General features: G+C 36.8%; 4 non-coding genes across 4 annotated transcripts; 2 read left to right on the top strand and 2 right to left on the bottom strand.

Annotated features, from left to right (window-relative positions):
• Positions 1-5,918: 5,918 nt before the first annotated feature.
• Positions 5,919-5,991, bottom strand: TRNAF-GAA (transfer RNA phenylalanine (anticodon GAA)). Its single transcript has one exon. It is a non-coding gene; the product is annotated as a tRNA-Phe (tRNA).
• Positions 5,992-7,658: 1,667 nt separating this feature from the next.
• TRNAT-UGU (transfer RNA threonine (anticodon UGU)) lies at positions 7,659-7,731 on the top strand. The gene has a single exon. It is a non-coding gene; the product is annotated as a tRNA-Thr (tRNA).
• A 1,219-nt stretch (positions 7,732-8,950) lies between these two features.
• Positions 8,951-9,037, bottom strand: TRNAS-GGA (transfer RNA serine (anticodon GGA)). The gene has a single exon. It is a non-coding gene; the product is annotated as a tRNA-Ser (tRNA).
• An 8,620-nt stretch (positions 9,038-17,657) lies between these two features.
• TRNAR-UCU (transfer RNA arginine (anticodon UCU)) lies at positions 17,658-17,729 on the top strand. Its single transcript has one exon. It is a non-coding gene; the product is annotated as a tRNA-Arg (tRNA).
• The last annotated feature ends 9,945 nt before the right edge of the window (positions 17,730-27,674 follow it).

Below are 27,674 nucleotides of genomic sequence, written 5' to 3'. Positions count from 1 at the left end.
ATCGAGTTAGAGCTGTAGCTATGAGTGCTACGGACGGGTTGATGAGAGGAATGGAAGTGATTGACACGGGAGCTCCTCTCAGTGTTCCGGTCGGTGGAGCTACTCTCGGACGAATTTTCAACGTTCTTGGGGAGCCTGTTGACAATTTGGGTCCTGTAGATAGTAGTGCAACGTTCCCTATTCATAGATCTGCGCCTGCCTTTATCGAGTTAGATACGAAATTATCCATCTTTGAAACAGGTATTAAGGTCGTCGATCTTTTAGCTCCTTATCGACGTGGAGGAAAAATAGGACTATTTGGGGGGGCTGGAGTAGGTAAAACAGTACTGATCATGGAATTAATCAATAACATTGCTAAAGCTCATGGGGGCGTATCCGTATTCGGTGGAGTAGGGGAACGGACTCGTGAAGGAAATGATCTTTATATGGAAATGAAGGAATCCGGAGTAATTAATGAAAAAAATATTGAGGAATCAAAGGTAGCTCTAGTCTATGGCCAAATGAATGAACCACCGGGAGCTCGTATGAGAGTTGGTTTAACTGCCCTAACTATGGCGGAATATTTCCGAGATGTTAATAAGCAAGACGTGCTTTTATTTATCGATAATATCTTTCGTTTTGTTCAAGCAGGATCAGAGGTATCCGCTTTATTAGGGAGAATGCCCTCCGCAGTGGGTTATCAACCTACTCTTAGTACAGAAATGGGTTCTTTGCAAGAAAGAATTGCTTCTACTAAAAAGGGATCTATAACTTCGATTCAAGCAGTTTATGTACCTGCAGACGATTTGACCGACCCTGCCCCTGCCACAACATTTGCACATTTGGATGCTACTACCGTACTTTCCAGAGGATTAGCTTCCAAGGGTATTTATCCAGCAGTAGATCCTTTAGATTCAACCTCGACTATGTTACAGCCTCGGATCGTTGGCAACGAACATTATGAAACTGCGCAAAGAGTTAAGGAAACTTTACAACGTTACAAAGAACTTCAGGACATTATCGCAATTCTTGGCTTGGATGAATTATCGGAAGAGGATCGTTTAACTGTAGCAAGAGCAAGAAAAATTGAGCGTTTCTTATCACAACCGTTCTTTGTGGCAGAAGTTTTTACTGGTTCTCCAGGAAAGTATGTTGCTCTTGCGGAAACTATTAGGGGATTTCAACTAATCCTTTCCGGAGAATTAGACGGCCTACCTGAACAGGCTTTTTATTTGGTGGGTAACATCGATGAAGCTAGCACGAAAGCTATAACCTTAGAAGAGGAGAACAAATCGAAGAAATGAAATTAAATCTTTATGTACTGACTCCTAAGCGAATTATTTGGGATTGTGAAGTGAAAGAAATCATTTTATCCACTAATAGTGGCCAAATTGGCGTATTACCAAACCACGCCCCCATTAACACAGCAGTAGATATGGGTCCTTTGAGAATACGCCTCCTCAACGACCAATGGTTAACAGCGATTCTGTGGAGCGGTTTTGCGAGAATAGTTAATAATGAGATCATCATTTTAGGAAATGATGCGGAACTGGGTAGTGATATTGATCCGGAAGAAGCTCAAAAGGCACTTGAAATAGCCGAAGCTAACTTGAGTAAAGCTGAGGGTACGAAAGATTTGGTTGAAGCGAAGCTCGCTCTCAGACGAGCTAGGATACGAATCGAGGCTGTCAATTGGATTCCCCCATCCAATTGAAGACAATCCAGTGGTTTATAGTTGATACAAAGAAAAAGGGAAGAGGGGTAGAAAAAGTTATTAGATAGCGAAGCGAAGTAAGTCCAATGCTATCTAGTAATTTTTCTACCTACTTACCTACTATTGGATTTGAACCAATGACTCCCGCCGTATGAAAGCAATACTCTAACCACTGAGTTAAGTAGGCAATTTATCACCACAAAGGAAGACCCATTACTTCGATCGATTATATATTGAATCCCTTTTCTAAGCAATACCGCTCTGTTATTGGTCTGTTATATACTAAATACACTAAACTAAATACTAAACAGATACAGATCAAAGGGGTATCCTCTGGCATTAGAAAATATTCATCTTGACAAGAAATTATCTATATGTTAAGATATCTCTGATAAGGGCTATAGCTCAGTTCGGTAGAGCAACTCGTTTACACGTGCGCCAATGCTTTTCAAAGGAGCTTATTATGCAATGAACATAATCGATCTTATTGCAAAATCAATGTCTTACTTCATAGATTCGAGAGAATAGGAGAACAGTAGCCTGACAAACAGTCGGTTCAGTCCGATTCAGGTGCCAATTCAGGTGCCTAATCAAATAGAACCCTTATGGATTTGCTAGTTGATAAGGTAAATATCCAGCCCACTAAATGCTAGGCGTAATGAGGATAAGGGCCTCCAAAAAACTTCTTTTCGTTCTATGAACTTTAAGGTGTATGAAGTCTCATAGTTAACTCTTGCAGTGGAACGATAGAGACTCCATTTCACTTAGGTTGATTTAATTTAGACCGGAGGCAGACCTAAGTCAAGGTAATCCTCCTTTGAAACACTTTGGTATTGCTCCTAGATAGATCATAATACAAAAAATCAATCAGAGCACAGGGAGCCATCTCATTATCTTTCCGTAAAGAAAAACTATGGTGGACTAACTGATCTTTAAATCAGTTTATGAAAGAGCCCAATGCAAAAAAATGCATGTTGGGTCTTTGAAACAGTTCAAATCATTTCGATAATAATCCGTTTGATCTGTTTTACCGAGAAGGTCTACGGTTCGAATCCGTATAGCCCTAATATGCCCTTTTTTAGATTTTAGGATCTCTATCCTATGTTTTCTTTAGTTTAGTATAGTTTTCATTTTCTCATTAGTATTTGTTTATAGACTGGATAGGCGCCTGCGACATAGAATAGAGATAAAAGCATTACCAAAGGCTCATTCATCGAAAATCAAAATCATACAGACAGGAAAAGAAAAACGAATTTCTATCAAATCAATAGAAGAAAGGATCCTTTCCCTGATTTGAATCCCGTCCTCCTTCAAATAGGATATCTCTAGACTTCCCTATAATAACTGCAATGATTTTATCCATTTTGCGAATTCCTACTTTGTTTTAAGTATATTTATTACTTTGTTTATAGATACATTATGTAAATTGATCAACTTTAAATAGAAAAAATAAAGTAAAGAGTAAATAAGAAAACAGAATATTCTGTCTCATAGTTCTGAAATAGAGTTCTTTATTTTTATTTTATAGTATTACTTCTCATTAATTATACTGCATAGATTAGTCCTACTATCTTAATTAGGTTCTAATTTAGTAGTATTCTCATTTTTATTTAATAGTCTCTTATTATTTTATTATTAAATATTAAATAAAGGATAGAGCTATTCTTTTTTCTAGAGATTCTAGAGAAAGCGAGACAAAGTGAAACGAGAAAGTTTTCTTTATATAAGAATTAGATCTACATACACCATATCTAAATAGAATGGAAATCCAAAAGAAAGGGAGTTGGGATTCCATTGGATGAATCTTTAAAGAAGATGCAGCACAGAGGAAACAAAGGCTAAACTTAAACTAAGCGCTTTTGTTTGAACAAAAAAGATTCTTGTTTCACCGAGGAAAAGAGAGAAGTTCTGGATAAATTGACAATGCTGAATTGAATTGACTAATTTAAGTTCCGCCTATTCCACATTAATGGGAGTACATTATGTTTCTGCTTCACGAATATGATATTTTTTGGACATTTCTAATAATAGCAAGCCTTATTCCTATTTTGGCATTTTCGATTTCAGGACTTTTAGCCCCGGTTAGTGAAGGACCAGAGAAGCTTTCTAGTTATGAATCGGGTATAGAACCCATGGGAGGGGCTTGGGTACAATTCCGAATACGCTATTATATGTTTGCGCTCGTTTTTGTTGTTTTTGATGTGGAAACCGTCTTTCTATACCCTTGGGCAATGAGTTTCGACGTATTGGGTGTATCCGTTTTTATCGAAGCTTTGATTTTCGTGCTTATCTTAGTTGTTGGTTTAGTTTATGCATGGCGAAAAGGAGCCTTGGAATGGTCTTAACTGAATATTTAGACAAAAAAAAAGAAGGAAAAGATTCTATTGAGACAGTTATGAATTTGATTGAGTTTCCCTTACTTGACCAAACAAGTTCCAATTCTGTTATTTCAACTACACCAAATGATCTTTCGAATTGGTCAAGACTCTCCAGTTTATGGCCCCTTCTATACGGTACCAGTTGTTGTTTCATTGAATTTGCTTCATTAATAGGCTCACGATTCGACTTTGATCGTTATGGATTGGTACCAAGATCAAGTCCTAGGCAAGCAGACCTAATTTTAACAGCCGGTACGGTAACAATGAAAATGGCTCCCTCTTTAGTGAGATTATACGAGCAAATGCCTGAACCAAAATACGTCATTGCTATGGGAGCCTGTACTATTACAGGGGGAATGTTCAGTACGGATTCCTATAGTACTGTTCGGGGAGTTGATAAGTTAATTCCTGTGGATGTCTACTTGCCGGGCTGCCCACCTAAACCGGAGGCAGTTATAGATGCCCTAACAAAACTTCGTAAGAAGATATCGCGAGAAATAGTTGAGGATCAAACTCTATCTCAAAATAAAAATAGATGTTTTACTACCAGTCACAAGCTTTATGTTAGGCGCAGTACTCATACAGGAACTTATGAGCAAGAATTGCTCTATCAATCACCATCTACATTAGATATATCTTCTGAAACTTTTTTCAAATCCAAAAGTTCAGTACCTTCCTACAAATTAGTGAATTAGGAGAGGGGCTCTTTTGTGTAGAAAAATAAAAAGCAGGGCAATCTTTCAAACTTGCATCCGAAATGTGAAATATTTATACAAAGAGGGAGAGATGAAGACAATGCAGCAGGGTTGGTTATCTAATTGGCTAGTCAAACATGAGGTGGTTCATAGATCTTTGGGCTTTGATCACCGAGGAATAGAGACTTTACAAATAAAAGCAGGGGATTGGGATTCCATTGCTGTCATTTTATATGTATATGGTTACAATTATTTACGCTCCCAATGTGCTTATGATGTAGCACCCGGTGGATCTTTAGCTAGCGTGTATCATCTTACGAGAATACAATATGGTATAGATAATCCAGAAGAAGTCTGCATAAAAGTCTTTGCCCAAAAGGATAATCCTAGAATTCCGTCTGTCTTCTGGATTTGGAGAAGTGCCGATTTTCAAGAACGCGAATCTTATGATATGGTGGGAATCTCTTATGATAATCATCCGCGCCTTAAACGTATCCTAATGCCTGAAAGTTGGATAGGCTGGCCCTTACGTAAGGATTATATAACCCCCAATTTTTATGAAATACAAGATGCTCATTGAATGATAAGAAATTCATGCTCACTTATACAACACAACTCCAGATTTTATTCAAGTCAAGGAATATTTTTAGGTTCTTTTCCTAGATGAAACGGAATACCTATTTATAATTAATTCCTAATTATACAAAAGCATTCCAGATAGACTGAGCAAAAAAAGGGTTTCATTTGGATTCCCCTATTTTGAAAATCGCATATTAATTTCCTTCATATGAACAGAAAAATAGGATGACTCAAAGAAGTTCTCTACCAGGAACTTTGTACCGCGCACATTACTTAGCACAACTAGGAAAATAAGATAAGATAAAGATAAGCAAGACTAAAAAAATATTCGTCGGAATAGCGGAATACAAAATTAAGAAACGCAAAAAAATAAAGGGGAATCTCACCCCCTTCTTTATCATAAAGAAAAGATATATTTTAAAACTTCTTTAAAAAGAAAAAGAAGTGCCTCTATATTTATATTATAGATTTATCCACTTAGATGAATAAATATTATTAATGAATATGTATCACAATCCATCTCGAGGTATTTGGATCAATACCTATTCGGTGGATCTTTTTTTTTTTTTTCTCTGCCAGGAACCAGATTTGAACTGGTGACACGAGGATTTTCAGTCCTCTGCTCTACCAACTGAGCTATCCTGACCTTTTCTTGTGCATCATCCTAGTAGAGTATTTGTATCTATGTCAATTAAAAGGACTAAAAATTAATTAAAGTATTTCAAATTTTAAATTTGAAAATGGGGGGGGTAGTCCTATGCATTGTGCATGGTTTACTTAAATAAAACTTAAAAATAGAGTGAATAACCAAGATTTCTTGCCGATACTCTAATAAAAAAGAAATCTATTCAATGAATAGGATAAGATCCATTGAGTTCTCTTCGCATTCCTTTGTGAAAGAGTAGAATGAGAAAGCTAATGAATCTTAAACCCATTGCATTGATAAAAAGAAAAAAAAGTGCATTGATAAAAAGAAAAAAAAAAAGAGGATAAATAATAATAATATAGTATAGTTAGGGAATAAAAGAGGATTTGGGGATAGAGGGACTTGAACCCTCACAACTTATAAAGTCGACGGATTTTCCTTTTACTAGAAATTTCATTGTTGTCAGTATTGACATGTAGAATGGGACTCTCTCTTTGTCCTCGTCCGATTAATCCACTTTTTTAAAGATCTCGAAAACTTTGAATTTTAATTGAAGAATTTGATTATTCAATATTCGATTGGAGTGGATTCACAATAATGAAAAAAAAAAATTATGATATGAGTTTTTTATTTCATAATCATTATCATTTCTAATTTCATTTTTAAAAAAGATAAAGAACCTATATTATAATTAGAATATAATATGAGTTCTGTGATTAATCGTTTGCTATGTCAGTATCTATACGTGTTTATTAAATGTATAAGGTATAAAACCCCTCTTTCTCTAATTTAGAACTAGAAGGAATTCCACTAACAACACAACGTAATTAACTCGATTCGTTAGAACAGCTTCCATTGAGTCTCTGCACCTATCCTTTTCCTTTGTATTCTAGTTCGAGAACCCCTTGTTTTCTCAAAACACGGATTTGGCTCAGGATTGCCCTTTTTTAATTCCAGGGTTTCTCTGAATTTGGAAGTTACCACTTAGCAGGTTTCCATACCAAGGCTCAATACAATCAAGTCCGTAGCGTCTACCGATTTCGCCATATCCCCATTTCCCTCTTCTTTGAGACCAGGATTCCTTGTGTAATTTCATCCATCTCTTAGTTTTTTTTTTGAATCATTGAGTTCATCACTCAACGTAGTCTAGCAGTTCAGTTCGACTCTATTTGAGAGACCTCGCTTGCTTATTGCAATTCAGAATTGAATTGATTCTATCCTTGATGTATTTGCAATTCAATCCGAATCAATATATCCAAAAGTTTTTATCTCCCCCACCTCCCGTCTTACTTTTTTATAGTATTCAAAATTATACTATAACGCTTGATATTTATTCTTTTTTTCTAATCAGAATTAGCAATTTTATTTACTCTGACTCTATGTTCCCCTTAGTGAAATATTAATCCTCAAATTATTAACAAATAATAAAGTCTATAATGATCGAATGAAAATACCAATAAATTCTATAATTTTATTTTTTAATATCCTATAGTTAAGCATATCAAGCTAACTTTATCTTTAAGAAGTTTTAGTATTTTTTTATTTTTATAAGTATAACTTCAAATTTAGAACTAGTTAATAGCTAAGATTAATAACTAATATCTGAGATTTTACGGATTTCCTATACTATACCTATTTCTATTTGTTACACTATTTCCGTTATGTAAGCCCACTTAGCTCAGAGGTTAGAGCATCGCATTTGTAATGCGAGGGTCATCGGTTCAAATCCGATAGTCGGCTTTTTTTTCTCTATCGATGTTCTACGAACAAGAATCTCTTTTTTTCCGAATTAAATGGAGAATCCAGGATCTTTTATGTTTTTTACCTTACAATTTTGCTAGATACAAAACAATAAAATAAATAATATATATACAAAAAAAAAAGATTTTGATGAAATTCCATTTTTTGGGGTACTTTAGTTGATTTTACTCTGTTTATCCTGTAGTTTAATTCAGTTTTAATTTCGATGTATTCTGTAATGTAAATACAATGAAATTAATTGTGTAAAATGAAATTTCAATAAAATAAAAAAAGGAGTCTTCATGTCCCGTTATCGAGGACCTCGTTTAAAAAAAATACGCCGTCTGGGAGCTTTACCAGGACTCACTAGAAAAACACCTAAATCCGGAAGTAATCTTAAAAAAAAATTCAATTCTGGGAAAAAGGAGCAATATCGTATTCGTCTTCAAGAAAAACAGAAATTGCGTTTTCATTATGGTCTGACAGAACGACAATTACTTAGATATGTACATATCGCTGGAAAAGCAAAAAGGTCAACAGGCCAGGTTTTACTACAATTACTTGAAATGCGTTTGGATAATATCCTTTTTCGATTGGGTATGGCTTCAACCATTCCTGGGGCCCGCCAATTAGTCAACCATAGACATATTTTAGTTAATGGTCGTATAGTCAATATACCAAGTTTTCGTTGCAAACCCCGAGATATTATTACTACGAAAGATAACCAAAGATCAAAAGGTCTGGTTCAAAATTATATTGCTTCATCGGACCCGGGGAAATTGCCAAAGCATTTGGCGATTGACACGTTGGAATATAAAGGACTAGTAAATAAAATCCTAGATAGGAAGTGGGTCGGTCTCAAAATAAATGAGTTGTTAGTTGTAGAATATTACTCTCGTCAGACTTGAACTTAACGAAAAAAGGAAAGGTTCATAGAATTTTCTTCCCCTTCCCCTTTCCCCGAACTAAATCGCCCTAAGACCATTACCATTAATTTGTATTTTCCCATCAACTAGCTAAAATTGATTAACCCTAGGATTAGGATCCTTTTTTCTTTTTTCCTCTATGTGTATTTTACATACCACAGTAATTTGCTATAGAGAATTTCTAATTTCTATTAAATCAAAATAAGATAATATAAGATATTATATTATTGCTGGAAAAAATTGTTATTTGATTTGATACATTGTGATCCTTAACGTTGATGAATTAAGAAAAACGGAAAGAGAGGGATTCGAACCCTCGGTAAACAAAAGTCTACATAGCAGTTCCAATGCTACGCCTTGAACCGCTCGGCCATCTCTCCTACATAACTTATTATGGAAAATAAACTGAGTGAATAGCGAGTTTTCTTATTCCTGCAGTACAGGTACAACCGCAACCACTCGGGGGTTCCATAGTTCTATTGGAAAAATTCCTTTTGATCTAAGTGGAAGGATACAGGATTTTTTACTAGAAATTGCGCTCGCTATAAAATAAAAGTTTTAATTTGGGTTTTCCCGCAACTAAAGAAAAAGAAAATGGAAGAATTCTTCTTATTGCATAATAAAATAAAGAAACCTTAGAATTCCGTTTGCATAAGATACGCTACACCATACTATCGAAATCAAAAATAGGGTATGAGACAATTAATAACTTTGAAAACACGAAATAGTTGATAACATAAGTTGTTGTTCAGAAATAGGAAAGTGGAATGAAATCCAGTCTTAGTCAAATATTTCATATCTCTTCGTGTCCAAGCAGAAGGAAAAGGATACAATTTGAGCTGAGCGGAAAATCCATATCTCTCTTATCCATTTAAAGCATATGGATTTAGAGTAGAGCATATGGATCAATCTATTTATAATTATAAGAATCGAATGTGTTTGTTTTTATGTTATTTTGTGAAGGAATGAAAACAATTCTATATAGAATGGGTTGGGAATTATGCCTAGATCCCGTGGAAATGGAAATTTCATTGATAAGACCTCCTCAATTGTAGCCAATATTTTATTGCGAATAATTCCGACAACCTCAGGAGAAAAAAAGGCATTTACTTATTATAGAGATGGTGCGATTTGACTCTTTTTTTTGCTTTTTTTTAGCCCTACCTATACCTCAGTCTTACGAAAAAGAGAGGGGGGTTGGCATAGAGAGAACCAAATTTGTAAAGCAAACAAACCCACGCTTCGGGAAGGTGAGGCGAACTAACAATTCCTTCCGTCGTGTATCCTCGATTGATGCGGCTTCAGATACTTCAATTGTAGATTTGAGTATTGAGCGAAAGGTTACACCTACAGGATATGGTATGGTATGGATTACAGGCCAATCCTACTCTATTAGTATCCGTAGGCAGCATAGGGGAGAAAAGCACTACACCTAGAAATAGGAATCAACAAGAGAAAAACTTTGTTAGAAATTACCCCTTTCCTGATCGGTATCAGGGCTGGGAAGAATGGTTGGGATAACAAACAACCATCAGGTTTGTACTTTGGATACCCCTATAACCATCAAAGATCGTTGAAGTAGCTAATTCCTCTAAATAGGAGGCGTTGAGAACAAAGAAATTATTGGAGCTATCGTTTTCCTCTAGCATTAATAGAATTCATTGGTGTTAAGAAAAACCTCTTGTGGGAAGGTTGGCTAGAGATTTCTTGGAAAAATACCAGCCCCTTTCGGTTCATAATGAGACGGGACTAATTCTATTTTGATTCTATAGATTATTTCGCTTAGTACTATTATGTACAGAAGGGAGGAGCCGTATGAGATGAAAACCTCATGTACGGTTTTGGAACGGAGATTTTTTGAATAGAATGAACGACCGTAACGGATGTTGGCTCAATCCGAAGGAAATTATGCGGAAGCTTTGCAAAATTATTATGAAGCTACGCGACTAGAAATCGATCCCTATGATCGAAGTTATATACTCTATAACATAGGCCTTATACACACAAGCAATGGAGAGCATACAAAGGCTTTGGAATATTATTTCCGGGCACTAGAACGAAACCCCTTCTTACCGCAAGCTTTTAATAATATGGCCGTGATCTGTCATTACGTGCGACTATCTCCACTATAGAAAGAAAAAAAAAAAAGAGAGGATCAAATTTTCTAGTAAATACTAGAAAAAAAGGGCTTTCTACATAGGGATCGTAAAAACAACGATTTTTCCCTATCAGCTGTAGGAAGGAAGGACACTTCACGAGAATCAAAAAACGAAGAAAGTATGGCCTATACTACTACTCTATGGATAAAGTTTCTCAAATTGATAGAGAAAGCACCGTAAAGATCAATTAGTGAGCGACTGGGTCGATACAACTAAAAAAAACTGCTTACTTATCCCATGATATGGGGCAAAATTTAGGAATCCGCTTATGTAATAGAGCCGATCCACTAAGGGATTAAGCAGCGGTGTAGTATCAGATCCCAAAGATAGTAAGTTCTTTTTTCTTTCTTATGGAAAAAAGTCTTTTTCAAGGATTCTATAGAGATTTCATATATGAAACCGGGATAGTTACCTCTCAGAAAATTTGAACGAAGGCTCTATATCTATCTATGCTTCATTCTTCTGAAGGTGGGAAAAAAGATCAAACTGATTATTGATAAAAATTAGGGTTTGAAACTTAGGTAATTAATTTCTTCTGCTTAACCCAAGAACAAATTGGATCGATTTTTGATAAATCGAATTCAGTTAAGATAGGGGAAATTCAGATAGCAATTTCTGAGCCGTATGAGGTAGGAAACTCTCAAGTACGGTTCTAAGGGAAGGAACTTCCTATTCCGACCGAGGAGAACAGGCCATTCTACAGGGTGATTCGGAAATTGCGGAAGCTTGGTTTGATCAAGCTGCTGAATATTGGAAACAAGCTATAGCGCTTACTCCGGGAAATTATATTGAAGCACAGAACTGGTTGAAGATTACGAAGCGCTTTGAATTTGAATAAGACCATGCTCCTTCTTTTTCATAAAATGGGTGGTTTGGTTGTTGATCCATTAATCAAATAAATTAGGTCGTAAGATCGAATCAAGAATTTCATTATATCCATTTCTTATACCTTCTATTTTATATGATATTTCATAAGAATAAACCATAGGGATAGGGTCTAGAATAGAAGTAATAAAGTGAATAAAAAGAGGGGGCAATCTAAATATTGCTAATATATTAGGACCATCTTATTAATAATTCTAATGAGTTATCTTGGAATTTAGAATCAAATAAAAAACCCTATATTATGCTCAAGGAAAGTAGATATAGATAGGAGCTTATGCCCTCAAAAAAAATGACACTAGTTTCTTAAATTAAAAATAAAAAAGATTTTTTTCTTACGTCGAGAAATATTTGTTTTTCAAGATAAACAATGTCCGTTAGGCACCTAATCTTTATGTCATAATAGACCCGAACACTTGCCTCGGATTGACTTCAATATATAATTGCTCCAGTGAATAACTAAAAAAAAAATAGAAGGATGGTAGATAGTAAAGAAAAGAACTAATCACAATATCTATCTTTCAAAATCTATCTTTCAAAATCTATCTTTCAAAATATATATCTTTCAAAGATTCACTAAAAAGACAGTTGGCGGGTCTCTTTGTATGTCTTGTCCGGAAAGAGGAGGACTTAATGATTATTCGTTCGCCGGAACCAGAAGTAAAAATTGTTGTGGATAGGGATCCTGTAAAAACATCTTTTGAGGAATGGGCCAGACCCGGCCATTTCTCAAGAACACTAGCTAAGGGCCCTGATACTACCACTTGGATCTGGAACCTACATGCTGATGCTCACGATTTCGATAGTCATACTGGTGATTTGGAGGAGATTTCTCGAAAAGTCTTTAGTGCTCATTTCGGGCAACTTTCCATTATCTTTCTTTGGTTGAGTGGCATGTACTTTCATGGCGCCCGTTTTTCCAATTATGAAGCATGGCTAAGTGATCCTACTCACATTGGACCCAGTGCTCAGGTAGTTTGGCCTATAGTAGGGCAAGAAATATTGAATGGTGATGTAGGCGGGGGTTTCCGAGGAATCCAAATAACCTCTGGTTTTTTTCAGCTTTGGCGAGCATCTGGAATAACTAGTGAATTACAACTCTATTGTACTGCAATTGGTGCATTGATTTTTGCAGCGTTAATGCTTTTTGCTGGTTGGTTCCATTATCACAAAGCCGCTCCCAAATTGGCCTGGTTCCAAGATGTAGAATCCATGTTGAATCACCACTTAGCGGGATTATTAGGACTTGGGTCTCTTTCTTGGGCGGGGCACCAAATTCATGTATCTTTACCAATTAACCAATTTCTTGACGCTGGGGTGGATCCTAAAGAGATACCACTTCCTCATGAATTTATCTTGAATCGGGACCTTTTGGCTCAACTTTATCCTAGTTTTGCCGAAGGAGCAACCCCTTTTTTCACTTTAAATTGGTCCAAATACGCAGAATTTCTGACTTTTCGCGGAGGACTAGATCCAGTAACCGGTGGTCTCTGGCTGACCGATATTGCGCACCATCATTTAGCTATTGCTATTCTTTTCCTAATCGCAGGTCATATGTATAGGACCAATTGGGGTATTGGCCATGGACTTAAAGATATTTTGGAGGCTCACAAGGGCCCATTTACAGGACAAGGCCATAAGGGTCTTTATGAAATCTTAACAACGTCATGGCATGCTCAATTATCTCTTAACCTAGCTATGCTAGGCTCTACAACCATTGTTGTAGCTCATCATATGTATTCTATGCCTCCCTATCCATACCTAGCTACTGACTATGGTACACAACTTTCCTTGTTCACACACCACATGTGGATTGGCGGATTTCTAATAGTCGGTGCTGCTGCACATGCAGCAATTTTTATGGTAAGAGACTATGATCCAACTACTCGATACAACGATCTATTAGATCGCGTCCTTAGACACCGCGATGCAATCATATCCCACCTTAACTGGGTATGTATATTTCTAGGTTTTCACAGTTTTGGCTTGTACATTCATAATGATACCATGAGTGCTTTAGGCCGTCCACAAGATATGTTTTCGGATACTGCCATACAATTACAACCTATCTTTGCTCAATGGGTACAAAATATCCATGCTACTGCGCCTGGCGTAACAGCTCCTGGTGCAACAACAAGTACTAGCTTAACGTGGGGAGGCGGCGAGTTAGTAGCAGTAGGTGGCAAAGTGGCTTTGTTACCTATTCCATTAGGAACCGCAGATTTTTTAGTCCATCACATTCATGCATTTACCATACATGTGACTGTATTAATACTTTTGAAAGGTGTTTTATTTGCTCGGAGTTCCCGTTTGATACCCGATAAAGCAAATCTAGGTTTTCGCTTTCCTTGCGATGGGCCTGGCCGAGGGGGAACATGTCAAGTATCCGCCTGGGATCATGTTTTCTTAGGTTTATTCTGGATGTACAATGCAATTTCGGTAGTCATTTTCCATTTCAGTTGGAAAATGCAGTCGGATGTTTGGGGTACTATAAGTGATCAAGGGGTGGTAACTCATATTACAGGGGGAAACTTTGCACAGAGTTCCATTACGATTAATGGGTGGCTTCGAGATTTCTTGTGGGCACAGGCATCGCAAGTCATTCAGTCTTATGGTTCTTCATTATCTGCATATGGTCTTTTTTTCTTAGGTGCTCATTTTGTCTGGGCCTTCAGTTTAATGTTTTTATTCAGCGGCCGTGGTTATTGGCAAGAACTCATTGAATCTATCGTTTGGGCTCATAACAAATTAAAAGTTGCTCCTGCTACTCAGCCTAGAGCCTTGAGCATTATACAAGGACGCGCTGTAGGAGTAACCCATTACCTTCTGGGTGGAATTGCCACGACATGGGCATTCTTCTTAGCGAGAATTATTGCAGTAGGATAGTGGCTAGGAGGATTTGAAAGGCATTATGGAATTAAGATTTCCCAGGTTTAGCCAAGGCTTAGCTCAGGACCCCACTACTCGTCGTATTTGGTTTGGTATTGCTACCGCACATGATTTCGAAAGTCATGATGATATTACTGAAGAACGTCTTTATCAGAACATTTTTGCTTCTCACTTTGGGCAATTAGCAATAATCTTTCTATGGACGTCCGGAAATCTGTTTCATGTAGCTTGGCAAGGAAATTTTGAATCATGGATACAGGATCCTTTACACGTAAGACCTATTGCTCATGCGATTTGGGATCCTCATTTTGGTCAACCCGCTGTGGAAGCCTTTACTCGAGGAGGTGCTGCTGGTCCAGTGAATATTGCTTATTCTGGAGTTTATCAGTGGTGGTATACAATAGGATTACGCACCAATGAGGATCTTTATACTGGAGCTCTTTTTCTATTATTTCTTTCTACGCTGTCCTTAATAGCGGGTTGGTTACATCTACAACCCAAATGGAAACCAAGCCTTTCGTGGTTCAAAAACGCGGAATCTCGTCTCAATCATCATTTGTCAGGACTTTTCGGGGTAAGTTCTTTGGCTTGGACAGGACATTTAGTTCATGTTGCTATTCCCGCATCCAGGGGGGAGTACGTTCGATGGAATAATTTCTTAGATGTATTACCCTATCCCCAGGGGTTGGGACCCCTTTTGACGGGTCAATGGAATCTTTATGCCCAAAACCCTGATTCGAGTAATCATTTATTTGGTACCGCTCAAGGAGCGGGAACTGCCATTCTAACTCTTCTTGGGGGATTCCATCCACAAACACAAAGTTTGTGGCTGACCGATATGGCTCACCATCATTTAGCTATTGCATTTATTTTTCTCATTGCCGGTCACATGTATCGAACTAACTTCGGAATTGGGCACAGTATTAAAGATCTTTTAGAAGCGCATACTCCTCCGGGGGGTCGATTAGGGCGTGGGCATAAGGGCCTTTATGACACAATCAACAATTCGATTCATTTTCAGTTAGGTCTTGCTCTAGCTTCTTTAGGGGTTATTACTTCCTTAGTAGCTCAACATATGTACTCTTTACCTCCTTATGCATTCATAGCACAAGACTTTACTACTCAAGCTGCTTTATATACTCATCACCAATATATTGCAGGGTTCATCATGACAGGGGCTTTTGCTCATGGAGCTATTTTTTTCATTAGGGATTACAATCCGGAACAGAATGAGGATAATGTATTGGCAAGAATGTTAGACCATAAAGAAGCTATCATATCTCATTTAAGTTGGGCTAGCCTCTTTCTAGGATTCCATACCTTGGGCCTTTATGTTCATAACGACGTCATGCTTGCTTTTGGTACTCCAGAAAAGCAAATCTTGATCGAACCTATATTTGCCCAATGGATACAATCTGCTCATGGCAAGACGACATATGGGTTCGATATACTCTTATCTTCAACGAATGGCCCCGCTTTCAATGCGGGTCGAAGCCTATGGTTGCCCGGATGGTTGAATGCTGTTAATGAGAATAGTAATTCGCTTTTCTTAACAATAGGACCTGGGGATTTCTTGGTTCATCATGCTATTGCTCTAGGTTTGCATACAACTACATTGATTTTAGTAAAGGGCGCTTTAGATGCACGCGGTTCCAAATTAATGCCAGATAAAAAGGATTTTGGATATAGTTTTCCTTGTGACGGCCCAGGGCGCGGCGGTACTTGTGATATTTCTGCTTGGGACGCATTTTATTTGGCAGTTTTCTGGATGTTAAATACCATTGGGTGGGTTACTTTTTATTGGCATTGGAAACATATCACATTATGGCAGGGCAACGTTTCACAATTTAATGAATCCTCCACTTATTTGATGGGATGGTTAAGAGATTACCTATGGTTAAACTCTTCACAACTTATCAATGGATATAATCCTTTTGGGATGAATAGTTTATCGGTATGGGCGTGGATGTTCTTATTTGGACATCTTGTTTGGGCTACTGGATTTATGTTCTTAATTTCCTGGCGGGGGTATTGGCAGGAATTAATTGAGACTTTAGCATGGGCTCATGAACGCACACCTTTAGCTAATTTAATTCGCTGGAGAGATAAGCCCGTGGCTCTTTCCATTGTGCAAGCAAGATTGGTTGGATTAGCTCACTTTTCCGTGGGTTATATATTCACTTATGCAGCTTTCTTGATTGCCTCAACATCAGGCAAGTTTGGTTAATTTAGTTTGTTTTTTTGTACTGTATCAGCACCTAGTTCATTACTCTTGATAGAGAGGGAGGATCTGCCTTTTTAGATTTCTTTTTCTATTTATTTTTCCATCTAGGATTAGAACCGTATACTTGGTAATAATAGCAACGACACATTATGGCAAAAAAAAGTTTGATTCAGAGGGAGAAGAAGCGGCAGAAATTAGAACAGAAATATCATTTGATTCGTCAATCTTTAAAAAAAAAGATAAGAAGCAAAGTTTCTCCCTTGAGTTTGAGTGAAAAAACGAAAATGCGAGAAAAATTGCAATCCCTACCGCGTAATAGTGCACCTACACGCCTTCATCGACGTTGTTTTTTGACCGGAAGACCTAGAGCTAACTATCGACATTTTGGGCTATCCGGACACGTACTTCGAGAAATGGTTTATGAATGTTTGTTACCGGGTGCAACAAGATCCAGTTGGTAAGGATAAAATACCCTTTCGTATTTGTATGGATTTCTGGAATTGATAATCATAGAGGAGCCCTCTTTACCATTCTGTATAAATGGACTATTCTATTTGTATAGATATTGGTAGAGGGGCGTATCCAACCCTCTTTTATCCACTAGTTACCCCTCTTTAGTTTAAGAGTATAGAGCAGTTTGGTAGCTCATAAGGCTCATAACCTTGGGGTTGCGGGTTCGATTCCCACTACCGCCTCCATACTCCTTCTTTATGATATATGCATGATATAATATATACATCATGCATTTGTATCTGGATTTTTTGATTTCCTAAAAGAGTTTTGGTCTAACAGTTTTTTCTCGGAAGAAGCAAAAAAATAAAAGAAAGAATAAAATATGAAAGAAAAGCGTCCATTGTCTAATGGATAGGACAGAGGTCTTCTAAACCTTTGGTATAGGTTCAAATCCTATTGGACGCAATCTTATTTCTATCTATTCTTTAAATAACTATACTAAACTAAAAACAAAGAAAACTTTTTTGCATGATTCAAATGAAAAAGCTTTCTCAACGATTCCTATTCTACTAACAAGAGTAGACATGCAAAATTTATTTGTTACTGAAGAGAAAACCGTTCCAGCTGTTCCTGAATAGCTTCCTTCAAAAGGATTTCCGCTTGCTCGGTGAATGTCTTGCTAGAAGATATAATTTCTTGGAATTGAGGTTTAGTATCTTTTAGATGTTTACGTAACTCATCCAGAAATTTATTTACCTGTTCAATTTCTAACGAATCAAGATATCCTCTTGTTCCGGTATAAATAGTAGCTATCTGCTCTTCCACTGGGAGAGGATTTGCCTGGGATTGTTTAAGCAATTCCCTTAATCGTCGACCCCTTGCCAATTGATTCTGACTTGTTTTATCGAGAGCAGAGGCGAATTGTGCAAAGGCTTGTAACTCTGCGAATTGCGCTAGTTCCAATTTTGATTTGCCAGCTACTTGTTTCATGGCTTTAATTTGAGCCGCGGATCCTACTCTGGAAACAGAAATACCCACATTAATAGCGGGTCGAATTCCGGCATTGAATAGATCCGCAGATAAGAATATTTGTCCATCTGTAATGGAGATTACATTAGTAGGAATATAGGCGGAAACGTCTCCAGATTGAGTCTCAACTATTGGTAAAGCGGTCATACTTCCTTCGCCTAAAAGAGAATTTAATTTAGCGGCTCTTTCTAAAAGGCGTGAATGCAAATAAAAAACATCCCCTGGATAAGCCTCACGTCCGGGAGGTCTTCTTAATAGAAGGGACATTTGGCGATAAGCTTGTGCCTGTTTGGAGAGATCATCATAAATTATTAAAGTATGCCGTTCGCGGTACATAAAATACTCAGCCAGGGCTGCTCCCGTATAAGGAGCGAGGTATTGTAATGTAGCAGGTGAATCCGCCATTTCAGCTACTACAATAGTGTATTCCATGGCCCCCTCCTCATGGAAAGTAGTTACTACTTGAGCTACGGAGGATGCTCTTTGACCGATAGCTACATAAACACATATTACACCTTGCCCTTTTTGATTGAGAATTGTATCTGTGGCTACTGCTGTTTTGCCAGTCTGTCTGTCCCCAATAATTAACTCTCGCTGACCGCGCCCTATAGGGATCATCGAATCGATAGCAATAAGCCCTGTTTGAAGAGGTTCGTATACGGAACGCCTGGAAATTATACTTGGAGCAGGAGATTCAATTAAGCGAGATTCGGAAGCTATAATTTCGCCTTTCCCATCAATAGGTTTAGCCAGAGCATTTACAACACGACCCAAGTAAGCCTCACTCACGGGTATCTGAGCAATTCTTCCTGTTGCTTTTACAAAACTTCCCTCTTGTATCATCAACCCATCGCCCATTAATACAATCCCAACATTTTTGGATTCCAAATTCAGAGCAATACCCCTAGTACCTTCTGCAAATTCGACTAATTCACCTGACATTATTTCACCAAGACCTATAATACGAGCAATCCCATCCCCCACTTGAACTACGCGACCTATATTCTCAATCCCTACTTTCCTATTATATTGTTCAATACGTTCGCGGAGAATTTTATGAATTTCGTCGACTCGAAGGGTTGCCATTAGTGTTTCTTGACTCTTTTTTCGGAAGCAAGGGGAAAAATAATGCCTAAATTCTAAACGAAAGTAGAAGTTCAAGGCCTAATTAATTTAATTATTTCTTCCATTCCAGGGACCCGAGAATGCCAATATTAGCACGAATCGTACGGAAATGTAACTCGGTATTCAAACAACTATTCAGAGTTCCTAGAGCTCCTTGTACGGCCTGTTGGAAAACCCGCTGTCGGACCTGATTCATTGCCCTTTGTTTTTCAAAATAAAGGGTTTCGTTTTTAGACTTTTCCAATTGTTCCAAACTAATAGAAGTAGCATTAATCAAATTTGCTTTTTCTCGTTCTATCTCAGAGTATCCATTCATTCGATACTCATCCGCTTCTAGTTCGACTTTCTGTAATCGAATCCGAGCTTTTTCGAGTTGCTCAATGGTCCCTCTACGCAATTCTTCTGAATTTCGAATAGTACTCAAGATCCTCTGTTTTCGATTATCTAATAAATCTTTTAATGAAAGTAGATTATTTTGTAAGTTTACAACTTTTATGATCTCTTCCCGAACCAAACATGAATCTTTCGATTCATTTGGCTCTCACGCTCCTTTTTTTTTTTCTATAGCTATTTCCATATCTTTTTTTAAGTAATGAGCCTATCCTCTATCTTCTTTTTTATGTTTATATTTCAATATACCGAAACCTATATAAGACTAGATAAATATTAAGAGGACTCTTCCGCCTAGATAAAAATATATCATGGTCAGCAAAGTTGTTTCTTTATTTTTATTTGCCCTCTAGTTAATAATTTCAATTTCATTAAGAAAAACTAACTAAATAAATGGAAAATGAAAATTAATAGAATTCTTTTTTATTTTTTTTTTCTTCAAATCCAAAAAATTTCTCTTTTTTATACATAGGTCGTCGATTCGGCATTGGTTAAAAAAGGGCAGGGTGCCCCCTTTTTTTTCTAGTAAATAGTTCAAACCATTTTATCGATATGAGTGTTCTATATCAGATAAATTTTACATTAGCTATTTCCCGTTTAAATTGGTACTAATACTAATATAGTTGTAGAAAGAGTACCTCTTTTTGCCTGGACTTCAAGCAGTTTAGCTTTAACCGTGTTAATGGTCTCACATTCTTGGTTTATAGAGAATCAAAGTTGATTTACCAATGAGTCGCGAAATGCTATGGTTCTTCCATATGATTTCTGAATTTATTCAGAAGTAATTCGTCGAGATCGTGCACCCTTTTCTTATTTATCCGAAAAATACTAAAAAATATTATAAAGTGCAGCCGGATAGATCCAATCTATTCTTGAAATAGACAACTCGCACACACTCCCTTTCCAAAAAAAATCAAAACACCAACCACTACAGTTAGATTTATTAGATTTGTTGCTAAAATATCGGTATTAAGCCCGAAACTGCCAGCGGATGGCCAGTGAGCTAAAAAAACGAAAGAATGGGTTACATTTTTCATATGCTCTCCTCTTATAGATAGGACGAACAAAGAACAAAGTTTTTCGATCACTTACTTCGCTCGCCCTTTTTTGATCGGTTTTTTTAATGCAAATAGATTCAATCTAGTAATTTCTTTTAGATTAAGTCTTACGTCTTGTTTGACCGGTGAAAGACTTCCTTTGTTGAAATGTTCTGTTCCCAAAATTCCTAAAATAAAAGGAAAAAACTTTCCACTTTCCTAAACTAAGGACGGGAAATAAGAAGGTGAGCATATCTTCTAAATTAATAATACTCAACTCAGCCCTTCCTAGAATGGGGTATTATCTGTCCCGATAAATAGATAATTCCAGGAGTAATAAATAGGAGTAAATTAAATAAAGTATTGATATAATTGGAATTGTGGAAGCAAATACCAATTTACTAAAAAAAGAAAAAAGTATCTAATCGAAATCGAAAGAATTTTTTTTTTAAGATTAAACAAAAGGGTTCGCAAATAAAAGCGCTAGTGCCACAACTAGTCCATAAATTGTTAAAGCTTCCATAAAAGCTAGACTAAGCAATAAAGTACCTCGTATTTTACCTTCTGCTTCTGGCTGTCTCGCAATACCTTCTACAGCTTGTCCTGCAGCAGTACCTTGACCAACTCCAGGTCCAATAGAAGCAAGCCCTACGGCCAATCCAGCAGCAATAACAGAAGCAGCAGCAATTAGTGGATTCATGGTGAGTAGTTCCTCGTGTCAAAAAAAAGAAATGGTTAAGGATACAATCAACCAATAAATTCTTACTTCTAAGCTCTATTGGGGAGAAGTAAAGTAACTAAAAAGTACAAATTGAAATCAAATTGAAATGATAATGTGAATTGTCCGAACTACATAGAAGGGAATTCCATATCCATATATCGGATTAGATAATGAATCTAACCTAGGAATATATAATATAATATCCTATATATATACATTTGTTTCTTCTATTTTGTTTGCATATTTTCTCATTTTCTATTGAATCGGATTCTAAAATCATTGCTTAAAGTGGAAACCTGCATAAAAGAGGACTCCACTTATAGACATTAAGGATATTATAGTATAGATCTAGCCTGACTCCACCCTCCTTAATGCATATATACTTTGAAAATTCCATAATATAGTCTATTCTATTCTCTCTCCTACAACTCTAGGCTATATATTCATACGCATTTCTAACTATTTTTTTGCAACCAAGCAGATTATCTGGAACCATGCATGAATTGAGCTAAGCTGCAAAAAAAAAAAATACTATTTCCAAAAAGAGTCAATTCAATGATGACCCTCCATGGATTCACCTATATAGGCTGCGGCTAATGTTGCAAAAATAAGAGCTTGAATACCGCTTGTAAATAATCCAAGAAACATGACCGGTATAGGGATTACTAAGGGGACTAAAGAAACAAGAACAACAACGACTAATTCATCCGCCAATATATTCCCGAAAAGTCGAAAGCTAAGCGATAATGGTTTTGTGAAATCTTCTAGGATGTTAATTGGTAAAAGGATTGGAGTTGGTTTAATATATTTCTCGAAATAGCTCAATCCTTTTTTGCTAAGACCAGCATAAAAATATGCCGCTGACGTGAGTAAAGCTAAAGCAACAGTAGTATTTATATCATTCGTGGGCGCTGCTAATTCCCCATGGGGTAACTCTATAATTTTCCAAGGTAAAAGAGCACCCGACCAATTCGAAACAAAAATAAAAAGGAACATAGTTCCAATAAAGGGAACCCAGGGACCATATTCTTCTCCAATCTGAGTTTTGCTCAAGTCTCGAATAAACTCAAGGACATATTCAAAAAAATTCTGACCGTCGGTCGGGATGGTTTGTGGATTCCGAACAGCTATGACAACTGAACCTAGCAAGATAGTAATTACGACCCAAGAAGTGATGAGTACTTGGGCATGAATTTGGAAACCTCCTATTTGCCAATAGAAGTGTTGGCCTACTTCTACACCCGATATATCGTATAACCCCTTGAGTGTTTTAATGGAACAAGGTATAATATTCATATTGTCCTCTGATAAAAATTGAACTTCAAAAAAGGAATTCTTTTGATTCAACCATCTCTTTCTCAACTCAGCAACTTGAAGTATTAATCTTATATTTAGGATACCAAGAAAGCACATCAGATCATAATATATATCAATACCCTCTAATATATATCAATATTCCCCTTCTTTTTTCTATGCAAAAAAAATTCTATGCAAAAAAAAAGATATAGTAAAGTAAGTGATTCCATAAATTTACGCAGTTGCCCAAGAATTCACTATATATTCTTAATCAACGATTTCTTATATAGAGAGAACGGCCCTCACAAATTGAAAATACTAATTTGTTAAGAATCAATCGAATTGAAGTCATAGTGTCATCGTTGGCTGGAATCGATATATTCGCGAGATCCGGGTCACAATTTGTATCGACTAAAGAAATAGTAGGAATCCCCAAAATGGCACATTCCCGAAGAGCTATATACTCTTTTTGCTGATCAAGGACGATCACAATGTCTGGCAATCTCGTCATATATTTGATCCCGCCGAGATACCTTTGCAAAGTAGATAATTTTCTCTTCAAGATTGCCACATCTCTTTTTGGGAGATGGTGGAATTTTCCCATTTTTTCTTCTGCTCTTAAGTCTCTAAATTGAGAAAGTCTAGTTTTCGTAATCGACCAATTCGTTAACATACCACTGAACCACTTTTTATTAACATAATGACAACGAGCCCTTATTGCAGCTGATGCTACTAAATCTGTTGCTCTTTTTTTGGTACCAACAATTAAGAAACTTTTTCCCTGACTTGCTGCATCAAAAACTAAATCACAAGCTTCTGATAAAAAACGAGCCGTTCTAGCGAGATTTATAATATGAGTACCTTTACGCTTTGCCGAAATGTAAGGGGCCATTTTAGGATTCCATTTCTTAATACCATGACCAAAATGAACTCCTGCTTCTATCATCTCTTTCAAATTAATGTTCCAATATCTTCTTGTCATTTTTTCCACACTTCCTTTTTTTTAATCCTACCATTCCATTACGGAATTTAGTTCTTTTTGAAGATTAAGAAAGATCCGAAATAGCTTGAAATAAATAATAATTGTTCCGAGAGAACCTTGTACTAAGATAAGAGTTGGCCATTGATACATGGTATAAACATAACCACCTTAATGAATTAACTGACTTGTTTTACTTATTAAAATAAAAATCTTAAAAATCTAAAATTTGACCTGTTAGTGTTCTAAGTTCAAAAGTCTAGTAAAGTAAAAAATATTTTTATGGGGGTTCTTATGTCTCATAAAAATTGTTTGTTACGTCAGAATCTGAAGAAACTAATTCTGTATGGAGAAACAAAAAATCTCTCATTTCCGACGCGAATAGATTTTTTTTTTTTATTTCGAAATAAAGGTTCTTGTCTTGTGGGGAACGATGCACAAATTTTTGGAATCCGGTACCAACAGGTATAATCCCCCCCAGAACTACGTTTTCTTTCAAGCCTTTCAACCAATCAATGCGACCTCGTAGGGCAGCTTTTGCTAAAACTCGAGCAGTTTCTTGAAAACTTGCTTCAGATATGAAACTTTGGGTATTCAGGGAAGCCCTTGTTATTCCCAATAAGATTGCCCGATAATAGATCGATTCATCCAAAGCTCGTCCTGCTCGTTCCGCTCGCAATAGTCCGATTAATTCCCCAGGCGAAAAAACATTAGACATTCCATCTTCGGAAACCCGCACTTTTGATGTTACTTGGCGTATAATAATCTCTATATGTCTATTATGGATCTGTACCCCTTGGGATCGATAAACCTTTTGGATTTTATTAACCAAAGAGATACGACTTTGGGCTATGGTTAGCTCAGCTCCAATCAAGAATCCCCAAGGGACCCCAAGAATTCTTGGTATACGCTCATTCCAATCCTCAATTCTCCTTTCGAGATTCGGGGATAATGAATCAATTGAACGCGCTTCAAAGATTTGTTCCACTTTTGGAAGACCTTGCGTTATGTCACTAGATCTCGATTTTTCATATATAAACGTAACTAACCTATCTCCCTTGTAAAGGATTTCTCCATAATGACCATTAACAGTTGCTCCTGTAGTGGCCAAATAAGGTTTAGCTGCTCTTATAACAAAGGAATTCATATTTACAATGAAAATTTGACCGGATTTTTTTATGTGCGATTTAAATAGACATACATTTTCACAAATAAATTGTCCAAGGTGAATTATTGCCAATGTCTCTTCCCAAGAATCATGATGGACAAAGTGACAATTCAAAAGGAATGGATCCAACATTATGTTACTATCGAAATTAGAAATCCTTTTATTTTCATCTATTAAAGAGTATTTAAGTTCTTGAAGTACTTGGAAGGTTTGTTTTAAATTGTCAACGAACAAATATTTTTTTAACAGGATTTTATTATGCGTTAGTAAATAGTAAGATGAAGAAAAATGCGATATACTAGCTACAATAGCGCCTAAGGGCCCAAAAATTTCTCGAATAGGAATTCTAGGATTCCATTCTTTTATCGCATTGGGATGTTTTGAATTCTTGAATAAACCAATTCGAGAACAGTTGGATGCCGACAAAATCATCAAAGAGTGGTATTCTTTATTTCGATTCAACAAAGTGCCAATAGCTTCTGGATGTTGGCTAAGTGATTCAATCTTCGCCTTGGAATAAAAAGAATTGATATTGGCGCGATCTAACCTATTATGGGGAATCGGTCCTGCACTTGTCCTACCATACCTTTTTCGTGTATACGAAATAGTGGACTTGACTAACTCAATTCTTAGGAAATCGCGAATAAGATCATTTGCTCTTACCTCAACAAGGGAAGCACCAGCCTTTTCTTTTTCTTCTTGTTCCCAATTCACTACTAAGCAAGTTCTAACAAATTGACTATTTGTGTGATAAATTCTTTGAGTTAACTTGCTATTTTCATGAGAAATAAAATTGACAAGTCGAATTTGGAGATTATTTTCTTCTTGCAAGAGATCCTGCGGGAAAAGTGTTGCTAAATTTCTTCCTTCGTCCATTTCATATGCCACTGTAGGGCGAACGGAAACAAAATACTTTTCCTTGCTCTTGAGAATTTTTTTCCGTTGAACATAGACCCAATTTTTCCTTTTTTTTGATTCCTTAGAATCTTTTTTTTGTCTTTCTGGCGGTATCAAACAGCCACCTAATATCTTATCCGCCTCTTCAGGAAAATGAATATCTCCGGAAAATATTTTGAGTTCCGTATGGCTTTTTTTTCTCTTCACTCGGACCAGTCCGCCTAGTCGACTTCTTGTATTTTTTGTGAGTTGTGTATTCACTCCAATAATACTATTGTCAAGTATCTTTAGGGATGAAGATCTCGGCAAGATATGAAGTTCTTGAAGAATGAAAAAAAACCGATCTACTTCTTTTTGGTATTTTAGACTAAATTCTTTTGTTCCTCGATGCTCAATCAAACCCTCTTTTTTTAAGATGGAATCTTCCTCTGGGCTCTCGTATTCGTCCTCTGAATCTTCTTCTGAGTCTTCCTCTAAAGTACCATATTTTTCCTCTGCGCTTTCCCCGGGGCTGCCATATTCGTCTTCTGAGTCTTCCTCTAGAGTTCCATATTCGTCCTCTTGGGTCCTATATTTGCTCTCTGGGCTCCCATATTCCTCTTCTGAGTCTTTCTCTAAAGTCCTATATTCGTTCTCTGGGTTCCCATATTCGTTTTCTGGGCTCCCATATTCGTCTTCTAGGGTTTCATATTCGTATTCGTCTTCTAGGATTCCATATTTAGATTCTTCTAGGGTTTCATATTCATATTCGTCCTCTCGGGTCCTGTATTCGTCTTCTAGGGTCTCATATTCCTCTTCTGAGTCTTCCGCTCGAGTCCTATATTCTTCTTCTAGGGTCCTATATCTAAATTTAACAATTCCTGAACCCTTTTTATCTTTTCTGTATCGGGGATCGTCAAAATAAGCAAAAATAGTATTTCTACGTAAAACACCCATAAGGGGGATTTCAATCGAAATCCCAAAACAGGATATTAGTTCTTTCTCTTGTTCTTGATGATATTGTAATGGAATGACGAACCTATTTCTTCGCTTTTTCGCCAACAAATCTGAATTATCTTGAAAAATAGAAGGATAGATAAAATTCCAATGGCCATTGGACATGATTCGATCCGACGTTGAATAATCAAGAATTTCCCTATCTTTTTTACCATAAGTATTCATTTGATCTTGATCCTTGTGGAGTGAAAAAGACGCTATACTGGATCTGCACATACTTACTGACAATATCCATAAATGGCTTGTTTTTGGTAATCGGCGAAGATTACCATATTGATATTCGGGCGCATGGTAAACATCAGTACTCCAGTGCATTTCGCCGTCTGATTCAGAATAAATATGCTTTTGTACCCTTTCTTTAAAATGTAAAGTGGACGTTCCGGCACGAATCTCCGCAATTACTTGTTCGGATTTTACATATTGATCATTTTGCACTAGAATCAAGCTTTTTGAGGGAATATTCACACTATATAGAATATCTTGACTCTGAATAGTTACATGCAAGTCTATATAACATAGAAAAGCAGGCTGCCCATGACGGGTACGTGTGGGGTGAACCAAATTCTCATTGAATTTTATTTTTCCATTCGAAGGGGATCGTACAAGGTCGGCAGTACCCCCTGTGAATACTCCGCCAGTATGAAAAGTTCTTAATGTTAGTTGAGTCCCTGGCTCCCCAATTGATTGACCTGCAATAATACCTACGGCTTCTCCCAATTCGACCAGATCACTATGAGTAGGACTCCGGCCATAGCATAATTGACAGATCCAA

Source organism: Triticum urartu, unplaced genomic scaffold (genome assembly GCF_056163025.1).
Source record: "Triticum urartu cultivar PI428250 unplaced genomic scaffold, HENAU_Tu73 scaffold2, whole genome shotgun sequence".
In the NCBI taxonomy this organism is placed as follows: Eukaryota; Viridiplantae; Streptophyta; class Magnoliopsida; order Poales; family Poaceae; genus Triticum; species Triticum urartu.
This window is presented reverse-complemented; position numbering and strand designations above follow the sequence as displayed.